Below are 13,534 nucleotides of genomic sequence, written 5' to 3' on the forward strand. Positions count from 1 at the left end.
CATATGTTGTTAAATGATAGGCAGGCTGTGAGCCTGTGGGAGGAGCGCTGGGTGGGGCATCAGGAGAGACACCTGGAGCCCTTCAGTGACTCTCAGAACTGTGATCAGGACACTGGGGAGCCTTTCGGAATAGATGAAGATTTGCACACACTGGGCCCTCCTGAATCACATTCTCGGGGAGGGTGGGACATTGTATTTTCAAGAAATTCCACCCCTGACCCAGATGTGCTCCTTTGTTTAAAAATCACTAAACTAGGAAGAAACTCTCAGCCTCATTTCTGACGTTTTAGGACTTCTACATTAAAAAAAAATTTTTTTTAAATGAGGCTGAAAAGTCATTTACATAGTTAGCACGTTTTACATCCCATAACTTATGTTTACAGTTAACCTAATAATATTTAATATATGATTGCAATGCAATTTAATCTCTCAAGATAATTAAAGATTTATGAAAAATATTAATTCTTGGGGAACCATAGGCGGTCTGATCCAAAAATGGAACACAAGTTTAAGGTCGTATGATGAATGGCTACTTTCAGTTCTGTCAGGGTAACTCTGAGACTGAAGATATCACCTCATTTGGTGAAATGATTAAAGTATAAATTTGACCCTCTTCATTAGTGGGAAGCCCAGGCCCTCAGTCATCCTGCCTCCTCTTCCTATCCCCAACCCCACCATGAAAGTCCTGCCATGAAAATCCTGGGCTTCGGCTGTAATGATCAACGACCCCTTGGCCTAATGTTGGTCATAATGTTTCTGGATTGACTATTTTACCCCCCAGGGGAGAATTGTTAATGATAATATTAATAAGAGCAGCTAACATCTGCTGAGCTCTTACTGCATTTCAGACTCGATGCTAGGGGCAGAAAATAGATTTGCTTTTCTATCCCAGGAATCTAGGTCTCCGAGAGTCTACGATTCAAGAGAAGCCGTCTGTTTTCCAGAACAGGCTCCATATTAATCGTGACAAGTGTGAAATATGGTTCTTTTCTACTCTTTCGGCCAGTGTATTGACTTTCACATAATTATCATAGCTTTTTGGGACACTCAAACACCATTCGGGCCCCAAGTCTTTGACATTGGATGTAATCATATGAGTTGAATATATGTCGTATACGCTAAATCATGTGGATAGAAACCTCCAAAGAAACGAGAAAAAGAGGGTGGTGGTAGAACTCACAGGTACACAGACCGAAGGGTGAATCTGGCCCTTGTGGGGCCAAATCTCCGCCACCTGCACCTCAGTGGCACATTTCCTTCTTCCCACATCCTCTACCCACTTTGGAGTCTCAGCAGTGGGTTATGTGCTCCACTGATGTCTCATAGGAAAAGAGTCCTTCTGGTGGCAGGTGTGCGTTTGTAACCCACGTCCTCACACCATCCCCCCCAAAGGCTCCTCCAGGCACCTTTCACATCCCTATTCCTTCTCTGCCTCACAGCTTCCGCAGGGTCCTCCTCTCCGCTTCCACATGCCTTAGAGACTTTTCTTTCCTCTGCGACTCTCTAGTCACTGACATAGCTTTTGATTTTTCATTGCCAGCATTTTTTTTTTTTTTTTTGCGGGATGGGGGGGTGGGGGGTGGGAGGGGGAGGATTCTACAGATACGAACTCCACATACTTGTCATGTCACCCACTGTGCCCTGATGCACCACATGCCTCAGGATTGTCCTTCCTTTGGGGCCGCTGCACAGGATTTGGGACATTCAGCTCCTGGGTCCTCAGTGGCTTTCAAAATCTATTCTCCTTCCTAATCTCTAAAATGTTGTGATTTTAAAAGAGTATATCCATTTGTTCTTTATTTTCTCTCTATTAGCAGCTTCATCTACTACTACAACTTAAACTACTGATTGTTAACAAATCATGTCCCCAACTTGGACCTAAACTCAGGGTCAGCTTTTCCAACCTCCTTTAAGACATCTTTGACTAAACACTTTTCTGAAAGTTTATAGTTTACTTTCTAAAATCAAATTTATTAGTGTTCCCCACACCCAAACCTAAACCATTTTTTCTCCTAACTTACCTATTTCTGTTCATTTCTTGATCTAGAAACATTTCCTGATTTAGCAACAACTCAAGGCAGAAACATCTACCAGCTCCCTCCTGAGTGCCCCAGCTAGGCAGAGATGGGAAAGAGTGGGCTCTGCTCTGTCATACCAGGATCAGGCAGTTAGAGGTTCTGCCATCTTCAATGCATGGCTACCAAAGAGGTCTCAGGCGCTGACGTCCACACAGCAAGAGGAAAACGGGCATCGAGACTCATGTGGAAGGTTATTCAGGCCAGGATCAGAAGTGGCACACATTATTTTATTCACATTTCATTGTCTAGAACTTTGGCAATTATGTCACATGATCTAATGTTATCTAGCTGTGTGCACAGAAGGAGACAGGTTTTAGTGAGTAGTTAGCTGTCTCCTATTCTCCTTGTAAACTGTGCTCGAAGCCTTAGAAGGGGTATCCCTTATTTCTTCTTCTGAGCTCCTTACTTTTTCCAGTTACCAGGTCCTGTTGATATTTCCTCTACAATATCATCGATCATATACGATACCAGTGTCCTAGCTCAGGTCCTTTTAAGTTCTGTTATCTCAAGTCTTTTCCCTTCTAATTTCTCATTTATTCAAGAAATATTTATTAAGCATGATATTCCAGGCACCATGTTAAGCGACTAGGGGAAAATGAGGAAATTGATAGCCTTGGTCCTGCGTTTATAATCTCATGGCAAGTGTAGATGAATAAATAGCTCTTATCACACTGGATCGTTATTCCTCATGATGAGGAAGTGCAGAATACAAGGGAAACATCTAAAAGAGAAGCGAAACTTCTCTGGCCACTCCACTTAAGAGGACATAACTATAACCTGCTCGCTGACCCCATCATTGCCCTCATTGGTACCAGGCCTCCCATCCCATTTATTTTCATCACAGTCCATAATGCCACCGGAAATAACCATGTATTTTTATGTGTTTATTTGCTGTTTTCGTGTCTTCTTTCATCAGAACGGGAGCTCCACTAAGAGCAGGAGCCATGACTCATTTCTCAGCAATGCGTCCACAAGGTCCAGAAAAGTCTTTAGAAGGGATCTAGTCTGGGAGGTCAGATTAGTTTTCTGGAAGAAATTATCTTTAGGGTGAGGCCTGAAGAATGCACAGGAGTTAACCATATTTTCTGGTGGTCAGGAGGGTGGGGTGCGGGTGGGGGGAGGGCAGGGGAGTTATTGCTCTAAGCTGGAAGCAGAGAAAGCGTGGCTGAAATTCAGTGTTGGGAGGGGGACAATTAAGAATGAAGGTGTGAGCATAGCCTGTGAACCGTTTGTGGATTTGGATTTCCTCCTAAAGCCAAGCAGGAGCCATGAAGAGTTTTAAATCATGGGGCCCCATTAGGACCCAATTAGAGTTTGCGATCCCTCTGCTGTGCTTTGTAGAGTAGATGGGAGGAGGGCGGGACTGAGGGCAGGAGGACATGCGACCCCAGGTGGCCAATGCTGATAGCAAGAGGCAGCGAGTGCCGGCGCATTCCGGATTCATTTTTTAAAAAGTATTAGCTTAAGTAATATCCCCTCGAAGAAAAGTCTCCTAATGGTGATTATTGCAAAAAAAAAAAAAAAAAAAAAAAGAATGATTGCTGCATTTCTGTTTTATCTTCTCTTGCAACGGAAGTTCTTCCTCCTCCGTGAAGCGCTCCTTGATTTGTCCCTGCTCTGAATCGTTGTAAAATTTCTTATTTGTTCATTTATTTGGCATGGATACTCTGCCCTATATCTTCGTAACCTTTACATTTATCCCCAACCTTCCCCCAATAGATTGTTAGTATCTTCGAAATGTGACCTCTATATGATATTTCATTAAAATGTGCTTATAAAAACTAATTCACACTAGGGCATTTGTCACTGTTTATGACAGCTTCCCATATGATATTGAAATCTTAAACAAGGAAAAAAAGTTCTTCGGGGAAGAAGAAATATTTATTCCAGTCTTTCTAAAATCATATCTCCTTAGGATGTTCCAAAATATACATATAGCCCATTCCTTTACCCTAATGCTACAAATCAATCTTTAAGGGATTTCTGACATTCTTGGGGAGAGGCGTTCAGGTGAAGGCACTCTATAGACAGTACCTCCACGGTTACCCTGAAGGGAGCACACGGGCACCTTCCCAAAGACCAGTAAATTCTTCTATCTTCAGGCACGTTCAGATGCTGATCTTCAGGTACTCCGGCCGGTCCCATGTGGCTCCAGGTAGCATGTACCCTTCATCTGGGTCTTTTATTGACAGACCCACAGAGAGGGGAAATAGATTTTAAATCTAGATGATGTTAGAGTGCCACCCTAGTCTGAAAAGATTTTCTCTTAAAGGCAGTCTTTCTCTTTCAATTTCCATCATCCAAACTCTAGGTCCATCGAGATCAGACTTTGCCATTTGGAGAAAGAAGAGCACCAGAGGACTCAGTGGGGTTTTTATTTCTTATGCTTGTACCATGAAGGGTCCAAGGGGGAAGGGAAGAGTGTTTGGAGGAGGTGGAGTAATTGTCACCTGGGGAGCCAGTCTATTTGCAAACTAAGAAGTAAAATTGAAAAGGCTCTTTTATATCAACCCATGTGTCCCCTTGTCAAGACAGAATATGCCAGTGATAATTGAGATGAACATCTCAAAGTTAAGACATCATTTATACCCCCTTCCTTTGTCTTGTAATTCACACGTACATTTATTTAACTTCCTTCCTCTGCTATTCTTCTTTCTTTTTAATAATAATTAAAGTAGCGGGCACTTATCTTTGGATTTGTTTTGCTTTTTTAATTTTGTACCATCCTTGTATTTATATTTAAATGCCGGCTTTCCATAAAACTGTATTTTCAATAGCTCTCATGTCTGCAGTGTTAACTCATTGTGGCATTTGTTGGCTTTGGGTATAAAAAGATGCTGTGTGCATGTGGCCACTTAAACACCACTTAATACACATCTACCATTCACTGGTTTGTACAAGAAGGTAAACAAAAATATTGTTTTCTTTCCCCTTTTTCCTTTCACACAGTCAAATTAAAAAATGTGGTGATCGTTAAACACAGAAATCTAAACCAGAATGTATTGAAAGGATCACCAAATTTCCTGATTTTTTGATATTCAAAAATAACTTTCATGCACTTGAAAACAAAAGAAAAGAAAAAGAACAGCTAAACCAGCAAATAACAAACGACAGTTCTACTAATATTCTCAATTCTTTTCTGTTGCCTGCCTCTTTGGAAAAAATGTTCATGGCAGGTAGTGAGTGGAAGCAAGCAAGAAAAGCAAAGATTTTTCATCAACCACAAACTGGGTAAGCTGCCTCCAGATAATAGAAAGTTGACTGTGTTTATTTCTTGAAACACCCTTGGACTGAATTCTTGAGACAGGTGGCATGTTCATACACAGCGTGACCATTCAGACCTCATATTTTGCAAATTGTCATGGCTTTTGCTTAAAACCAGACCCTGGGAGGAACGCGAACTTCATCCATGCAATAAATCAAGTTCTAATTCAGGGTGAGAGTCTTAACCCCTTTCTTGCAGCTCCTCCTCCTGTGGCACTCCACGTGCTTCCAATGCTATTGAAATGATTCAGAGCTGAAACTGGGCTGTTATTTTTATCACTCAGTCCCAAAGGTAAAATGTTTGGCTAATTTGGTTCTTATTCCCGAACCCCCCACCCCATATTTAGACATGGAAAAAGGAAAACAGAAAGGAATGCTTAGGCAAATCAGTCTGAAAACAAAGCTTAGGAAAAAAATGGAAAGAGAAGGGAAGAGAGAAGCCAACAGAAAGGATGTGTCTAGACAACCTCCGTTTGTTTTCAGAAGCACCCCCCTCTCTTCTTATGACTGTTTCTTCCTTCACTCCTATTAATTTTTCTCTGCCTTGTCTCTTAGCCTCTAGGGAAGGAAAGATCAGAGCCCGTGAACTGGTTCTGGAGGTGGGTGGCTCTCTTAGCAGCCCTGACATTCAGGGAGCTTCAGAGAACATGCTTGGCAATCAGAGACCGGTGGGCATTCAGCAGGGGCTCAGGCTGCCCTCCCTGAGTCAAAGAAGGTTTTCTTATCCCTCGTAAGCACACTGAGGGAGATTAATAGTCGTCCTCAGCTTTGGGCCTTTGTTCTTTCTCTTGTCTCCTTGATACATCAAAAATATCCATTTTAATGCCTTTAAGCAGAAGGAATAACTCCAAAAGGTTAAGGCAGGGAGTGGACAGTATTATTCAAAGACATGCTGCTCAGAACCCTTAATGATTACACTCCGGAGTTGCTGTGTCTTTGCAATGTGGCATTGGTTGTCATCCACATTCTCAGAGGAGGGATAAAAAAACGAGCTTAAAATGAACATATTTTCAAATCAATGTCTTGCTATTGTTATCTGCATGGCCTTGATCAAGATACTGAAACTCAGCCTCAGTCTTTCATCTAGAAAATGGAGATAATAATAAAATTCTTACTTCAAAATTATGAGAAACTGCTTGGTTTATTAAAAAGAAGCCATTGAGAGTCTGAGTTCCAGATTTTAGCTTGAATACCTAAAGATCAAGAAGCCTGAAGCCAGGTGATCGTGTTGTTATGAATGTACCTGAGGCATAATACGTCAGAAATAAGGAAAAAGATGAGAGCTGACAGTCCCATCCCTTTGGGGAAGCTTCTTTTTCTTTCTTTTCTTTCTCTTTGTCATCTAGAAAGCTCTCATCCACAATCATTTCAATAACTTTCACCAAAAAAGCTCCATTATTATTTATCCATGCCGGTTGTGTAGTTATTGATCAAAGTGCTATTGAACATGGTGAGAAAATGACTTTATCATTATGAAAGGCCAACTGTGGCAATTCTTTGGCACATTAAATACTGCAAAGGGGCAAAAGAAATTGTTAGTGTCTTTGCTTTCTATAGAGTTGCTTTCAAGCTGAGAGATGTCCTTTGGAAAATGTATTGGTCTTAAACACAGGAGGAGGCAATAGCTAAAGACTCAGTCTGACACATGGTATAAACGTTCAGCTAGCACCTGGCTTCATCTCTCTGTCCTAGACCAGAACACTGTTTCTTACAAAGTGCCAGGCTCTGGCGCTCTTCCCAGCACAGAATGGGTTCCCTAGCCATTTCATTACCAGAAATTACAATGATCATCTGCCTAACTGGGAATAGCATTATCTGAAACACAATTATAAGTAAACTGAAAGTCTAGGTGGCCCGGTGATGACTAATCAGAAATATTACTGCCTGGAACATAACACTAGATTGTATCTCAGGATCATCACAAGTTGTTTTCATTTTCAGAAGCACCTCCATTACCATTAACGTGGCTAGAAGGAATAAAGCCATTATTAAAATCTTCAACTTCAGTATCAAGAAAACAAAGCACACAAGAATCCAGGGACATCAGGATCAAAGATCCTGGTAAAACAGTTTCTCAACTCCCATGGTCTGGTGTGATTCCAAGTCTGGAATTCTCACCTGATGGGAGTAGGAAGAAAATAACCCTGAAAAATGGGACCGTTCACGGATATAGTATGAACTAATTTAATGCTATAGGAATTTCCCAGAAGACAGAAAGCACTGGAGTATGGCTCTATTTGCATCCGGCAATAAGCATAGGAAAAATCACCTTCATGTGAGTTATAGGGACCTTGCCTCAAGGTCACTGATTCTGCCAAGGCCAAGCCTCTTTTCTCTAAGGCAAAACAAATAAACCAAAAAAAAAAATGGACTGCAGATTTGCTTGCCACGATGGAAGAGAATGTTCCAAAGTATGTTGTATGTGTTTATCCTTGCAATAATGCAGTCACATGAGAGCAGAATGATTCCTTGTTGTTCCAAGTCTAAACTTTTGGCTAAAGCTTGGTATAAGCTCACTCAAAAGGCTGAGGACCAAGAGATTGGAGAGGAAAGTCAACTACCACATCTAATGTAGTCAAGAATCTTGATCACCAGTGGCCCAAGCCACTTAAGATTCTCTTTCTAAACTGCAGAGTTCATCAGAAGAGGTGGAAAATAGCACTGTGTAGTAGGCACCAATAATAGCATTTAATGGGGACATTTCTGGAGCTGCCTAAGGACCAGTCACAGTGGCTGGTAAGTCAAGCCATCCCTGTGACCAGAGGGTAAAGAATAATAAAATGAAGATTTAGTTTGTATTGGCACTTCTCGTGCATTAAATAGAAGTGTCCCCAAATGAATTGCAGTCTTTTTGAAAATGATGCTCTAAGAAAAAGAGCAAATATTGACACTTCAATAATGTTTGCCCAGCAATCAGTGAGCTGTATACAGCACTCGGGGTATCTATGTTACTGGAATCAATTAGGAAAATGGAGAATTGATATCCTCCAATGAGAAATATAGGATAACTGCTGACATTACAGATAACGTCAGCTCTGCAAATCATCTCTAAGTCACAGGTCTACCTGACACAGTCATCAATGCTTAGGGAATCTGTCTGAGAACACAGATCTTACTTTAGTTATACCGCTTGCTGCCCTTACCGGACACTGTTTCCTCCATTTTTTTGACTATATATTCCTGATCTCCTGCAACTTCCATCCCCTGTAACTAACTCTTCCTATTAACTAATTCATTCATTCATTCAGCAAATTTGTTGAGAACCTACTTTGTGCTAGCGGTATTTTAGAATGGACAGAGTCCCTGGTTCTAGTGTGTGTGTGTTGGGTGGGAATGGGGGTGGGATAGAAACAATGCAAAACTGTAAAGTAAGACATTTTTATATAAAAATGAAAATGAATGAGTTATGAAAAGATTTAAGTAAAGAGCATTTCACCTAGAGGATCAATAAGTGCAAAGCCCCTGAGGTTATTTGATTGCCTTCTCTGTACTCGCCTAGTGTGTTTAGTTGTTCTTTATTCTCTGATTGCTTCTCAAACCGGTTGCTCCCTTCCTTCCTTCCTTCCTTCCTTCCTTCCTTCCTTCCTTCCTTCCTTCCTTCCTTCCTTCCTTCCTTCCTTCCTTTCTCCCTTCCTTTCTTCCTTCTTCCCTTCTTTCCACTTTATTATTTCTATCATTATACTGTCAGAGGTCTTTTAAGGAAGTGTAAGGACTATGAAGATCTTACACCATGAAGTCTTCTCAAATTGATTTTTGTTGTCATTGTTGTTCTAATGCACTCTCTCTCTCTCTCTCTCTCTCTCTCTCTCTCTCTCTCTCCTCTCTCTCTCCTCTTCCTCCTTCTCCTCCCTCTCTCTCTCTCTCCCCCTACCCCTTTCCCAAATAGATTTTAAGTTCCTCAAAATAAGGACACACCCAAGTATCTCCAATTTTTAGGGATTTCCCAGGTGCCTAATATAACAAAGAGTACATAGGAGAGACTCAGTATAATAAATGTGGCTCAAACTAAAATGCTTATCACTGGAGAAGGTTGTTGAGATAAATTGGCCCACCCAATAAATTTTTTTTTTTACTATATATTCCTGATCTCCCTCTTTTTGTTTGTTGTGTGTATTCAGCTTGTCTTCGGAGAACTAAAAAATTTAAAGTATTGGGGGAAGAAACCCTTAGGTATCGCTGACTTTTCTTCTTTAACTGTGTCTGGGGTATCAATCGTCATCCTGTGAAGTAACAAAGTTTTTACTGATAAAGGCAAGAGGTATGCCTCTAGAGTGTAATTGGATGGATAAAATTGAAAGATAAAGTTCATTAGCTTTCCTTCACAGGAAATGATTACAGAGAGCCATCTCATGATTTGTACTGTATTTGGGGAAAGGCCCAATTTTCAGCTTTGGAGCCAATGAGAATTTTGTTCTCGATGCTCCTCTTTTGAGAGAGGTAAGATTTCATAATTCTCAGTCTGTGGATTTCAGGATCACAGCTTTGGCCACCTAACCTAAAACTAGTGTAGATGAAAAGGGTTTTTATAGCAGTGGGCTGGTGCCATAGCGATAGGATGGTTGCTAAGGATGTCATTATCACTCTGATTGCAGGAATCGGTGAGTTAATTGGCATGACCTCATTTAAGTCCTCGGGGCCTACCTGTTCACAAATTACAAAGGAGACAAAAAGTTGATCTTTTTATAGTGTCAGGAGGCAGTACCTGTTAACATTTAACATAGCGTTTGAAACAAGCTATAACACACATTATTTATCTACCTGTTATCTTTTTCTCACACTGTGTCCTCTTTCCTTCTCTTTACTACACAGAATTAAGACATACCCTTAAATTTTTTTTTCATTGCTCTATTTTTCCATTTCCTCTGGAGGAAGGGGATTTTTTTTTTTTTTTTTTTTGTCTGAAAATCAGCCATTAAACTGAAGAAGACTCAAGGAAATGAACTGAAATGTCTCGTAGGAAGAAAAATAGCACTGTGAAGATGAAAAAAAAAAAAAAAGCCAGGATAATGGAGATTGATCGCTCGATCTATTTATGGCCTCAAATAAAACTGATTGAATTTAACATGTTAGGTTACAGTTAAAAAGCTTAGTTGTTTCAGTCAGGGTAATATAGTTTCAGATTTTCATAGGGAGCCATTTATTTATTTTTGCATTTGTGAGTCATTTAGTCATTCCCCTGTGAGTGAGAATACATTTATTTTCCAACTCCCTGCTGTTAGGCGTTCTATTAATACCACACTAGTTGAAATAAATGGAGCAGTAGAAACTGTTTGGTGGTGAATTTGTTTTTCAGATTTTTTTTTTTTTGATACTGCTATTTTGGTAAGTTGGCTTCCCAACCTCTCCAGTGGTTTAAATAGTCTTAACTTCTCAACCTTTCCCTCTGTAGCTTCATATTCGATTGTTGCTTTTGCTCCAGTATTGACAACTTCAGGGCCATCTGAAGCCTTATAACCCAAGAAATGCAAATTAGAGGTTGGGTGTATGGTAAATTAATTCTAATCAAATGACAAAATTGTCAAAAATTATGGACAAAGTGACAGTTTTTAAAACGCAAGTTTATTTCCGAGCTTTTGTACTCTACCCCAAAGGAAAATCCAACCCAATGAAGAGGTGAATTGGTTTTACATATAAGGAAGTGGCCAGGGTCATGTTTTCCAGGATTCTAAACGGGATTTTCAAATGTACCTTATTGTGTACGCACAATAAGGTTTATTTATGCGCCTTTGCAGTAAAGCTGAGCAAAGATAACGTCCTTGTTATTCTGGGCAGCTAATTACTGTCAGTAATTGTTGATTGTAATGAACACGATGTGGGATAAAGGCAGGCTTGGGGGGAGCTGGGGGAAGGGTCTGCTCGGTTTTGAACCAAGTCTAGCCCTGGGAGGCTGATTCAAAGCAGCGGCAGGAGGGCTCCTTTGGGGACACGTTCAGAAAAGCCCCAAAAGGGCATTGGAGGAAAGCACGTGGATCTACACACACTTTCCGGCACTGGCAAAGGTCAGGCAAATAATCGAATCACTCTTCCTTGGCTTTCATTTCTTCACCTGCACTAATGAGGATCCTGCAGGAAGGGAGATGGATGGTGGGGGGAGGGTTGGGGGTTGTAGGGGGTACATGCTGTCCTCGGGAGGGGGAGGGGCTGGTCAAGGACATTCCATTCCATTTACTTCTTTCATAAAAGCCTTGAAAAAGAACAAAGAAAGAGTGACAAGGATACAGACATGCTGGGCACGCACGTTTGCAAATACACACACACAGCACTTGTAATACAGAGTCGATGGGAGCAAGGATAATTTATGCCTAGGCTTGAAATACTGAGAGAAAACCAACCCAGAAGTGTATTATGGGGAGGAGAAAAAGGATGAAGACAGTTAAGGAACTGTCTTGCACTTTTAAGTGATGGGTTACTCTCTAAGATCTTAAATTATACCTACTGCGCCTGAGATAGGTATAAAAGGGGTATCACTTGAAACTGACGAATGAAGAAACTGAGGCTCAGAAAGAAGGTAATGAATCCTGCAAAGACACAGATCAAGATATCTAGGGAAGTAAAGACTGCAGCTCAGGTTTGTGTGGGGAGCCAGTGCTCCTGACGCCAGAGCATCCCGGGCAGGTGGCAGTAGCTAGCAGCAGTGCACTGGAGGAAAGAAGACAGATATCGGGAACCCATATGGCCCCCTCAGTCTACTTCATAAGGAGACTTACATCTTGGCAAGGCTCTGGACTGTCTCTGATTCCTTTCACTTGTTTTATGAAACCAATAAAGTCAGTGAAACATTTTACTGGCAGTTCCGGGTGTATTCTAATTGGCCTGTAGTTAGAATTCCCGTTATTGCTTGGGGAAAAGCAGCCACTCCAATTCCCTGAAGATTACTTAGGGGTAGATTGATGTAAGGGAAATGGGAATGGGAAAAAGTCTCAACTTCCTAAGGCCATTTTCTTTGATTTGGGGGGAAGCTTTTGCCACCAATTTCCTGCCTACATTCCTAAAAATTTTCGCCAAGGTACCTCCTCCACTCTTATTTTCATCAATCTACTTGAAGTCTCTGGAGCTCACCTTTCAGGGTCTCCCTCGTCCAGGCTTGAACCATCACCTGATCCAGGTCCCAGGCCCGTTCCACCTCCATGCAAGTGCCAGGCTGGCTGCTGGCTGGGAGAACCAGAGTCCTAGTGTTTTCCTCATTCCAGCCCCACCCCCACTTCACCCCCAGGGTTAGTTAATGAAACTAAACAGGAACTTGGCTGCCTCTGCTGCCCAGGGCCACAGTGACTTTGCATTATGCTGGGGACAATGGGGGTAGCGTTTGCCGGCTGTGGCTCTCGCAAGCAAATGTCACTGAATACATTTGGAAGGTGCAGGTCTAGTTGAACACTGTCATGCTGTAGAAACCAAAATCAATTGGAAAAGGAAGAAAGAATGTAGAAGAGTTTTATTTCTTAAACTTAGTGTCTGAACTTGGACCTGGGTTCAAATCCCAGCTAAAGTAGATTTGCAGGTTGGTCAAGTTATTTCACTTCTTTTGTGTCTCAGTTTCCTTATCTGTAAAAAAACAAAAACAAAAACAAAAACCAAACACACACAACATAGAATCAGTACCTAATTTACAAGTTTATTATGAGAATTCTGTTGTATTATTTGTGTGAAGCAATTTGCATAGAGTTAGAAATATAATTAGTACTTGCCAAAGTTAGTTTAACGAGCCTCACTCGCTACATGTTCCCGGTATCTCATTTTGTAGAACTTAACTCATCTTGAGGAAATGTAGAGCAGAAAAAGATTTACCTTTTGGCTTTTATATTTTGTTATTGTTGATATTTTTTCCAAATACCACCCATTGCAGCAGTTAGAGAGAATGACGGTAGCAAAATGAGAGATACTTCAATAAAGTCTTACAAATCTTGACTTCCCCATGCTGTTTCTTATGATTTGATGCAATCAAAGATAACACCTTATGAGTGAAAGGTTTGTCTTTACTAAGTAGACATTGTCAAATAGCCCACATATTTTTAATGTTTTAGAAGTTTTGTGGTCAATATTAGCATACTCCATTTTGGTGGGGTGTGGAAACATCCAGTCTCAATTTAGACATGACTCCATTTACTGCAGGAAGTTAGAGCAAACAGGAAGCATCTAGCCTGCTTGTGGGTGTCTGGGTGGATTTTTCAGGGGCAATCCAGCTGCTGAGATAT

This window comes from Rousettus aegyptiacus, unplaced genomic scaffold, assembly GCF_014176215.1.
Source record: "Rousettus aegyptiacus isolate mRouAeg1 unplaced genomic scaffold, mRouAeg1.p scaffold_m13_p_2, whole genome shotgun sequence".
In the NCBI taxonomy this organism is placed as follows: domain Eukaryota; kingdom Metazoa; phylum Chordata; class Mammalia; order Chiroptera; family Pteropodidae; genus Rousettus; species Rousettus aegyptiacus.